An 11,818-nucleotide genomic window follows, 5' to 3' on the forward strand; every position below is an offset into this window, starting at 1 on the left:
GGCCGTCAGAACTGTGAGCAATAAATGTCTGTTTTTTTCTAAACCATTCAGTTTACGGTGTTTTTGTTATAGCAGCCTGAAGGGACTGAGACATATGGGGTCCATCTGTGTCAACTGGAGGACATACCTCTCAGAATTCCAGCTTTCTAAAATCATAGCAAAGGAAAAAAAGACCCATAAATTTTAGTGATTCTAGAAACTTTTCTGGGAATCTTACCTAGAAAGCCAGCATAAAGCCTGCTCCTTCACTTGTCCCACTAAATTTATATACCATTACAATTGCTTTAGGATTAGAGTGGATCTATTGGCTTTAGCTGAAACAGGAACAGAAAACAGTCTTCTGAAGATGAATGCAAAGATCAGAACTTGTCCAAAAGTGTGCCAAGGGTTCCAGAAGTTGTAGTAATGAAGACAGTAAGGTGAATATAGAGGGATTAAATATTGATGGCTCAAATGGGAGGGATTAGAACCAGAACTAGGAAACATAAAAACATTTGTATAAGAGAAATGCAATTACCAAACAGTGGAGAAAAGAGAGATTATTTATCAAGTAGTGCTGGGATACTAGGAAAAAGCCCCATTCCACATCTAAAAAATTCACTTCTAGAGAGATCTTAAAAAAAGTTCTTGTGCTTTCCCATTTATTTGCTGGTATAGTCTCACAATGATATGACCAGTTATACTCATGGGAAAAAATAATATTGGGCCATTGTAAATTGGCATCAAGTAACTATTTTCATCTCTTCTGCATGGACTATATATATTTATATATTATATATAAGTACATATTACATCTATATATATTTATATATAAATATACATAATATATGTAATGTAAAATATATTACATATATTTGTGTATATAAATATATATTACATGTAATTTTTGTATATTATATGCATATATTACATCTATAAATATATATTACATATATAAATATATGTATATATTTATATATATATATATATATATTTTTTTTTTAAGAGACAGCATCTGGCTTTGTTGCCCAGACTGGAGTGCAGTAGCAAAGTCACGGCTCACTGCAGCCTCTACCTCCTGGGCTCAAGTGAGCCTCCTGCCTCAGCCTCCTCAGTAGCTGGGACTACAAACATGAGCCACCATGCCCAGCCAAGTATTTCTTAAATAAAGAATAAAAATAAATATAAATAAGTAAATAAAAAGATTAAGTTTTTATATTAAAACTTTAAATGCTATTCATTAACAGCTGATATTTGCAACAAAGATTTAGGCTTCCATATGTCCCAGTTTGTTCAGAAATAATAGTGTATCCTTTCACTTTCGAATATGTTTCTTTTGGGTTATAAATAGTTTGACTAACCTAGACATAAACATCAAAGGGTAAATATCTGAAATACGTTAAACACTTCAAAACTCGATTGTAAAAAACCATAAAATAGTATTTGAGTTTCAATGCTACATTTCAAAGACAATAAAATATTTATGGCCAACAAACACAATCAATCTCATTTGTAACTTGAAAAATAAAAACTAAACTGTAAAACCTTAGCATTTTACATCCGTGAGATTGCAAATATTTAGAAATCTGACAATAGCTATGAAATCTCTCTTAAAGACAACAGAAACTCACATACTGTGAGTCAGAGTGTGTTTTGTTGTGATATTTTTGTGGAACAATTTGGTATTCATTATCTGAAAAGTAAAATATATATCCTAAACCCATTCTTTTGCCTTCTGGCTATGTTTCCTAAAGAGACATGTGCAATTATGCTCTTATCAACATTGTTGATGGTAGCCTTAAAATGGGTAGAACTCACCTTGTAACCACCTGAGAGGTTCTTCCTGCACACTGCAGAAAGAAAGACCATGACTTTGTAGTAGAGAAAGAGTTTAATAGACACAAGCTTGGCCATGCCATGTGGGAGGTGGAGTCCTGTGCAAATCATCTCATTCAAAGTTCCTAAGTTAGGGTTTTTTCAAGGGCAGTTTGGATGGATGGGTGGGGGGGGCCAGGTAACAGGAGCGTGCTGCTGATTGATTGGGGTGGAGATGAAATCATAGGGGGTTGAAGCTGTCCTCCTGTTGGGCCAAATTACTTCTGGGTGGGGCCACAGAAGTGGGGTTGTTGGTCCATGTGGAGCCATGGGTGTCTGGCAAGCAAAAATCCTGGAAAGATATCTCAAAAGGCCAATCTGCAATAGTGTTTTATTTGCAGGAGTAATTGGGGAAGTTGCGTATCTTATAACCTCTGGAATAATGGCTGACAATCCTTTATGTCTGCAGGACTCAAGCTCCTCTCCTCTCCCCGGGCTGATGGCCTCCCGTCAACTTTACAAAAGTGGTTTTGGGGCAAGGCCTATTATCATTTTAACTGTAGCCTAAGTGTCTTCCAAAGTTAATTTGGCCCAATAGCCCAGGAATAATTAAGGGATAGGCAAGATGGGGTTTGGGTTGGCTTAGCTTACTGTTATAATTTTCTCACTGATAATAACTTGCAAAGGCAGGTTCAACACATCTGTTAATAGGTGGGACATTAACAGTAACTAAACTGTGTGTAAATGGGGTATCTATGGGGGAACCTAAGATATACCATCATCCTAAAAATATGCTTGTGACATAGTGATGCAATAAAGAGAAATGAAGCATAACTACATCTATAAGTCTGCATGTGTCTCATAGACAAAGCTTATGGAGAATATCAAGTTCCACAAGAGGGTATGCAATGTGACCCCAATCATGTGCAGTTAAGACCACTAAAAAATTATACAATGAATATATCTCTGTGGAGCAAAATTGTGTACAAATTGAGGGAATGATAGGTACATAATTCCATGGCATGATGTGTGTGCACTGGAAGTAGTTTGCTATGGCTGCTCTAACAAATTGCCATAAACTTGATTTCTTATAACAATAAACATTTATTATCGTACAGTTCTGATAATACCCCATGATCAATTACCTCCCACCAGGTCCCTCCCACAATATGTGGGAATTGTGGGAGCTAAAATTCAAGATGAGATTTGGGTGGAGACACAGCCAAACCATATCAGACAGGGACTGGGATGAGAGGGACTCTTGATCATAGGCTTTGTCATAACAATTTATATTTCCTTGATCTTACAAATATTTGATGAAGCATTTTTAAAAATAAAGAAGATAGTATATGTCTTGTTAATTTCTATTTACAGCAAGGTAGAGAGATTACTGTTTACAGTAGTAATAGGAAGTTTATTTCCAATAAAATATATAAGAAATAATTCTAATCTCAATGAGGTTATTATTCACTTGTATGTAGTAGAGGGGTGTGTATGTGTGTGTGTGTGTGTGTGTGTGTGTGTGTGTGTGATGTTTACTCCGGAAGCTTAAGGGTTTTCTTCTTTATTTCTGATTTAATGAAGTTTCATAAAATTATGCCCAACTGGTTTGATTTGCTTTTTTCTTTGAATTTTTTTTTTTAATTTGCACAGTTCCAATTGAGCATTCTTGGTAGAACATCTGTCTTTCCTCAGTTATGAGAAATGGTCAACTATTATTTCCTTTGATACGGTATATCATTTTTCCTTTCTAATTTTCCCTAAAAAATGGTGTTCAAAAATCTGGATATAAATACCATGTCTACTAAAATGTATTATATATTTTTTCACATAATATGTATTAAACATAAAGTATATATTTTATATAACGTATATACATATATAATATATATCAAATATATATAATATCTAATATATGTAAAGTATATATAATGTATAAAGTATATGAAGCATCTAAAATGTGTACACACACACACATACACACACAATGTATATGTTTATATGTTTTGGGACTATTCCTCAGCTCAATTTGTGAGGTTATTAAATTTTTCTATTACTCAGTACAACCTATTCTATAGTACCCTTCTTGAGATTTTATTTCCACATGGTTAAAACACACACATACACACACACACACACACACACACACACACACAAAATCAACAACAGAAGGAAATGAATTCTCCCCTAGAGCCTCATGAAGTTCTGTGGACACTTATACAATGAATATATATGTTATGTGTTATATATATTATGTTATATATATGTGGTTTTTTTATATATATATAATGTTAGCCCAGTGAGGCCTGTTTCTGACTCCTGTATCTGTAAAGAAATAAATTTGTGTTGTTTTAAGCCATCAGGCTAGTGGCAACTTCTTACAGCAGCACTAAAACAACCTGACACAATTACCAGTGCTCACCTGTATAAAAAGTAATATTGTATAGCACATCAAGGGAAAATGACAGGGATATTGATATAAATTTGCCAACAATAGTTACTTTTATAATAGAAAACATCACTAATAAAATAAATGCAAAAGATTAAGAACAAAGTTAAATGCTGGATTCCTGTATGTCCAAATTAAAATCCATTGGAAGCTTCCCATGACAAACTGGATTTCAAGTACACAGCTTTTCTTACATCCAGTTTAACAATCTAAGTGGATATGCACCATAATGTATCAAGATTTTTAAAATTGTAATGGCTTCAAATTACAATCACGATCGATGGATTTTTTTTGGTATCACATATGTATTTAAAAAATTCGGTGTGTATTTATGCAAGTATTTGAAGACTGTGCATTTGGTTGTTATCCCTGAAGTCTGTCCCTCCTTGTGCCTTTGTTTGGTGTGCATTGCACAATTTTTTGGCATGATAGCCTAGGATTTGTCTTGCAATTGTTTCTGTGGGATTGTGTCAAAGCCTATGGGAGCATATGAGTTTGTATCTGACAGGGTCTGGGGACACTAAGTGTGAGGTCATTTTAAGTTAATTTGGCCGGGCAAGGTGGCTCATGCCTGTAATCCCAGCACTTTGGGAGGCTGAGGCAGGTGGATCACCTGGGGTCAGGGATTCGAGATCAGCCTGGCTGACAGGGTGAAACCCCATCTCTACTGAAAATACAAAACTTAGTTGGGCAGGGTGGCACGTGCCTGTAATCCCAGCTACTCAGGTGGCTGAGGCAGGAGAATCACTTGAACCCGGGAGATGGAGGTTGCAGTGAGCTGAGATCACACCACTGCACTCCAGCCTGAGCGACAGAGTGAGGCCCTGTCTCAAAAACAAAATAAAATAAAAGTTAATTTATATATAAAAATTCTAGGGCCACAGAGGAATTGTCTATTCAGGCTAAAAATGCACTGCCTGGTGGTTATGAGCTTTCAAGGGTAGATTATTTATCCCTTCTATTGAGAGTCAAGATTGCATGTAGGCAATTTTCTTTACTATCTTTGTGAGAGGACACATTTCTAATTCACCCTTCCCTGAGGTTGAAATGCTTTAGAGTTCCACATTTGTGGGAGTTTTGTATTAGATGCACTACATTGACTAAGCGTGGGACTTTATGTTTTTTCCCTTGCACTTCATAAGTCTATGAAAACGGAAGCTCAATTTCCCCAAATTGGAGCATTGTGCGTTAGTTGAGTGCTAGTGCTATGCTTAGTTCTTGTGTTTTGAATTTAAAAGATTTAGCCTGCTAATTCTTTTTTGTTATTATTTTTTGCAGCCCATGAATTGAAGATTTGTTTTTCATTCCACAATTTGTGTTTGCCTTCATCAGGTTGGCATATATGAGAATGCTAACAAGGAGAATTCCTAAAGAAAACAAAATGTATTTTAAAACATTATCGATGGAAACAAATTCCTTTTTTTCTCACACTGTCTAGATGTAAGCATTTAAAAAACATGTAAAATTGTTGTGTGGGTGTGTGTATTTGGTGTGTTATTAAAATTAATTTTGGGGTTAGGCGTCATGGCTCACGCCTGTAATCCCAGCCCTTTGGGGGGCCAAGGTGGGCGGATCACCTGACCAACATGGCAAAACCCCATCTCTACTAAAAACACAAAAATTAGCTGGGCGTGGTGGCACATGCCTGTAATCCCAGCTACTTGGGAGGCTGAGGCAGGAGAATCTCTTGAACCTGGGAGGCAGAGGTTGTAGTGAACCAAGATTTCGCCATTGCACTCCAGCCTGGGTGACAGAGTGAGACTCCATCTCAAAATAATAATAATAATAATAATAATTTTTGCTCTTCACATTTATTAAAAATGGCAAGGACGCCTTTACTCAAGGCTGTTGCAAGAAGGATCAAGACTGTTTTAACAGGGGAGAGAGATAGAATTTAACTCTGAATATACTAGCATTAGGGGATTGATAGTGTGGGGGCCATGGACTCCTGGCCCCTTAAAGGTTTGTTGAAAAATCCCTGACCCGAGGCAGATTGACTAGTAGGAGAAAAGGCATCCAAATTTACTTAATGTGTATATTCCTTCATTCCTTTGGAATGAAGACCAAAACCCACAATGATGTTCAGAAGCTTATGCACCATGTTGAGGTTACAGAGAGAATGGAGACTTGGATACTAGTAAACAGATTATGTGTGGAGGAGAAGAGGAATTCTATTGAGGAGCAATAAATGATTGCCAGGGAGAATGACGGGATCAGGAACCGAGATTAACTTGTAAGTAGTTCTTTTTGAAATTTGAATGATCCTTGGAGATAGTCATTATACTTGTAAAGAAAGGTCTGCTTGGATGTGGTTACATCTTGCCCTTCTTTTCTGCAATAGACAATGAGATAATTTGAAGGGGAAGTAAAAATAATTGTTCTCCTTCATGGGACTGGATCTTAGGCAGCTAAAGGAACTTCTGCTTCTTTGGGAGAGACAGTGTGTGTGGAAGGTCACAGACACCTTGAGGCTTCGTCAGTTCAGCACATCAAAATGCCATCTTTTGGAGGATGACATCAAAATAGCCAAGGGATAGGATGAGGGGTGGATGGAAAACTACTAAGAGGAACTTGACTAGGCATCAAGGGTACAGGAAGAGGAGCTTAATTGGAGATCAAGAGTAAGGAGGTGGAGATCCTTGATAAACTGTTTTTGCAGGATTCATTGCTAAAACTAAGTTAATGGGCCACACAACAGGGGTGGAGCCAAGGACAAGGCCAGGTGAAAAAGAGGACTCAGAGGGGCCACAGTGAAGTTTGGTCTGGGAGAGAGTTTTTGTGAGTCTTTGTGTGTGGGTCTTTTCTCTCTTTGACGTAAGAGCCATTCTCACACTTATTTCTCTCTGCGTGCAATTCCATGGTCCATTGCCAAGCGGCATCTTTAATTAGTTTCAGTCAATGGAGTCAGAAGCATTTGAACCAGAACCACTCCATCTTGAATAGGGGCCGGGTAAAATGAGGCTGAGACCTACTGGGCTGCATTCCCAGATAGTTAGGTATTCTAAGACACAGGATGAGACAGGAGGTCAGCACAACATACCGGCCATAAAGACCTTGCTGATGAAACAGCTTGCAGTAAAGAAGCCGGCTAAACCCTCACCAAAACCAAGATGGCCACAAGAGGGACCTCTGGTCATCCCCACCAGCACCATGACAGTTTACAGATGCCATGGCAACGTCAGAAAGTTACCCTATATGCTCTAAACAGGGGAGGCATGAATAATCCACCCCTTGTTTAGCATATCATCAAGAAATAACCATAAAATGGGCAACCAGCAGCCTTCGGGGCTGCTTTGTCTATGGAGGAACCATTATTTTATTCCTTCACTTTCTTAATAAACTTGCTTTCATTTTACTCTGGACTCACCCTAAATTCTTTCTTGCCCAAGATCCAAGAACCCTCTCTTGGGGTCTGGATTGAGATCCCTTTTTTGTAACAATGGGAGACTATGGTAGAACTTGAGAGGAGAAAGGAGCTTAAAATCCAAGTAGTTCAATATCTCTTCTGAGAAATAAAAATAAAATCCTAAGCCCCCCAATCAACTGAATGATCCCCCTCTTGGCCATGGGGACTCCAGGCTTACAAACTTAGTTCTCACCCACGACAAGATAGGAGGTTGGATTCGCGTCTGTATGCCCTTTTCTTGTTAACCTTTAACCAGAATTATTTCCTAAGTAGTAAGCTGAAGCCAGTTCTGGAAAAAAGAAACAGAGGACTAATTCTTTTCTGGCCCTTAGCCAATCATCTGAGGCCACCACTAGTCCCCTCTCCCTCTTTCCAGTTTTGGAATGACAGCTTACTAGTTTCACAAGGCATCCTCCCCTAAAACCTGACCAACCTCTCATGGAGGATGCACAGTGAGTGTTTTTGTGTCTTCTCCTTCACCACTTGTCATCAGAGGGCTGACAATTTCACCCTCGTGATGCTAACACCACCCTGATTTTTTTCGTTCTTGTGTGTGTGTGTCTGTGTTTGTGGTAATTTTTGAGACAGGATTTCACTCTGTCACCCAGACTGGAGTGCAGTGGTGCAATCACGACTCACTGCAGCAGCCTCTACCTCCTGGGCTCAAGCTATGCTCCCATTTCAGACTGAGTAGCTGGGACTACAGATGTGAGCCACTGTACTCATCCCACCATTTTTTAAAAGCATGCTACTTATGAAGAGGCATGAAGCTCAACTGTGTATGTGCATGTTTCTCCTTTTATAAATATTAATGATTCTTCTTGTAGCTTATTGAATATGTATACTCAGCCAACCCATTCAGCATAAATTCCTGTTTTATTCTTCTCTCCCTCAAAGTTTTTACTCTCAGCTTTTTCCAGCAGCTATACTTCCCAGCCTATGGGATGACCAACCTGTAGGCTGCAACCCATTATGAGAAATAAAGTTCTCCTTTTCAAATGTATGAACCTCGTGATTCTGCAGTTGACACCTTTCTTCCAGAAGCTTGACCATCAATGGCCTTGTCTTTCCATGATTACATGTCCTGCTAGGTAGGTCCAGCACCTGGACTGTAGGTCTACCCTCTGGCCCTAAGAGAAGTAACAGTGGCTCTCTGAGGTGGAGGTGGAGGGCTCATTTCTCAATAGTCTTAAAGTCTGATTAGATAATATAACTCAATTTCCCAACAAATACAAGTTCATTTCCTTAAGGAGTTATCCCAATATATAAAACAGAACAGAATTTCAGATACCACCTTGTATTCACATTAGCATAATTTCTACTTCTCTGTCACATCCCATTTGCTTTTTTCAGCTCTTTCAATGCCTTTGCAAATAGGTTTCTATATGGGATTCTTCCAGCAAAAATCAAAATTATAACACTTGAAGATTACTTTTTGTCAACAAGAAATTTTATTGTGCTCCATTACAAAAATTTTGACATTATCTATAATTAAACCTAGTATTACTTTAACATAAATAATAATAATAACATAATAAAACTTACATACAGTAAAAATGCATGGACAAAATATACACATTTTGTAAAACACATACAAACAAAAAGGATAGCTAAAATTTAGTTTAAGACTTAATTGGATTTTATTTGCAATTTATGAACTGGGTAGCAACCCATTCTCTAAGATAGAATAAGAGCTCTTGCCTGGGGTCAGTGGCTCACACCTGTTATCCCAGCACTTTGGGAGGCCGAGACAAATGGATCACTTGAGGTCTGGTCTGGAGTTCAAGACCAGCCTGTCCAACATGGTGAAACCCAGTCTCTACTAAAAATACAAAAATTAGCCTGGCGTGGTAGTGCAAGTCTGTAATCTCAGCTACTTGGGAGGCTCAGGCACAAGAATCACTTGAACCTGGGAGGTGGAAGTTGCAATGAGCTGAGATCACACCACAGCACTCCTGCCTGGGTGACAGAGAAAGACTCTGTCTCAAACAAACAAACAAACAAACAAAAAACAGTAAGAACTCACAGTGGGCATGACACAACCATGGGTTTTATAAGATGGGAACAAATAAACAGAACAATCAAAAGAAGTAGATCAGTAAACATCAGGTTACTTCAGGTCGTTTTTCTTGTAAGGTTTAAAGCAGAGGGGACTTAGGCTGACTCAGGTTATCTGGGCCCTTTCTGATTAATTGCTGTGACTTTCCTGTTCTTAAGCAAAACTAATTGGTTTGGGATTTTCTGGCTTCCGTAAAATTTCACTTTTGTTATTTGGCACTTAGCGTGAGTGACTCCATTTTAATCTGGTCTGTTGGGACCTGGTATAGGAGGTCAGTCCAAAACAACCCCCTTCAATACATTTTATATAATGATTCTGTTAGATTAGTTTGTGTGAGTTCTGGGGTTTTTTGTTGTTTGTTTGTTTTTTGAGATGGAGTCTCATTTTGTTGCCCAGGCTGGAGTGCAGTGGCACTATCTTGGCTCACTGCAACATATGCCTCTTGGGTTCAAGTGATTCTCATGCTTCAGCCTCCCAAGTAGCTGGGATTACAAGCACGCACTACCACACCCAGCTAATTTTTGTATTTGTAGTAGAGATGGGGTTTCACTATGTTGGCCAGTCTGACCTCAAACTCCTGACTTCAAGCGATCCACACACCTTGGCCTCCCAAAGTGCTGGGATTACAGGTACGAGCCACTGCGCCCAGCAAGCTTGTGTGAGTTCTGTTTTTCTGAGTGGATCATGACTAATATACTCTATATTTTTATTAAATCAAAAGTTAACTTAAATTTAAATTTTATTTTACTTTGGATAACTTTGCATAGTTGATTGATTACTAGTAGAAATCCCTTTATGCCCTGGAATTAATAGGGCATATATTGAAAAGACCCGAGGGGATTCCAAGAGCCCTTCATTCCTCACCAGTGACAATGACTTGTCTAGAAGAATGATATGTCAGTTCAGCAATTTTCCCAGAGACAAGACACTTTTGTGTAAATAATGGGCAACGTTAGCATTCTAACCTGTAATATTTGTATGTCTAGAAACCTTTGTTTCTGGATTTAAGTCTTTATGTAAACCCAGTAAAAGTTACACTAGCATAAATTGTTCATTCAGTTTTTCTTAACAAATGTGTCTTTGATATTTTAAGAATTATAAATTTTAAGTGAGACTTTTAATATTAGGATTATGGTACCACCAAATATTGAACCAAAAAAAACTTTATGATTTTTCAGCTAATTCATTATTTTTAAAAGTATATATATAACTCATGTTACGTCTTAAGACTCAAAGTTGGATTAGATAACTCAATTTCCCAACAAATACAAGTTAATTTCCTGAAGAAGTTATCCCAATAGACAAAGCAGAATAGAATTGTAAAATATCACCTTTTATTCACATTAACATGTCTATTTGTCTGTCAGTGAAAAGAATAATGAAATTCTTTCCTTTCAAATCTCACAGATATTTAAAGGATATTGTCAACTCTCTTTTTCTACTTCATACCCCCTGCCACTGTGTAGTTATTGACAATGTTGATTTTCTGTCATGGAAATTATCTCATTGGCTCATGCATACATCTTTTCTCATATCTTAACATGAGTAAGTGAGTGAAGCCCTAGACCACAAAAATAATTAAATTGAAAGAAAAAAAATTCATCATATAAATTAAATTAACACTATTCTAAAGCACATATTTTGAGCATTATTGGCAGAGACTTATACTTTAAATGTTGCCTGATTCATTTCAGTTCCAGAGTTGCACACTGCAATTTAACACTATAGAGGACAACAAATCACAACATAAATGTCTGTGATGGTTTTTAATTTACAAGTGTCTGTCACATGCCTTATGTTTTAAACACGAATGGCATTCAAGTCTTTCACAATAGATTTGTCTATTTCTTTTATGCCTCTCATGAGCTTGCAACATATCGGAGAGTAGGTCAAATCTTAGTCGTTTTTATGGAGCAAGAAAACTTGACATTCTACCCTTTTTTCATCCAAAGTTTCAACAAGGTCTGGGCAAGCCTTGAAGTCTGTTGTATACAGTACTTGTGGATAAGTAAGAAATGTTCTGGAATTATGCATTTTGTTGGAAGAACATTGAGCTGGTTCAGAAAATCAACATCAGAAAAAAGTAAATTTTAATGGGTTTGGTGGGTGG

At 37.6% G+C, this 11,818-nt stretch overlaps 1 non-coding gene across 1 annotated transcript; it reads left to right on the top strand.

The window, feature by feature from the left end:
• Positions 1 to 633: 633 nt before the first annotated feature.
• On the top strand, positions 634 to 764 carry LOC114675228 (small nucleolar RNA SNORA20). Its single transcript, XR_003726317.1, has one exon. It is a non-coding gene; the product is annotated as a small nucleolar RNA SNORA20 (small nucleolar RNA).
• The last annotated feature ends 11,054 nt before the right edge of the window (positions 765 to 11,818 follow it).

The sequence above is a fragment of the Macaca mulatta genome, chromosome X (assembly GCF_049350105.2).
Source record: "Macaca mulatta isolate MMU2019108-1 chromosome X, T2T-MMU8v2.0, whole genome shotgun sequence".
NCBI lineage: Eukaryota > Metazoa > Chordata > Mammalia > Primates > Cercopithecidae > Macaca > Macaca mulatta.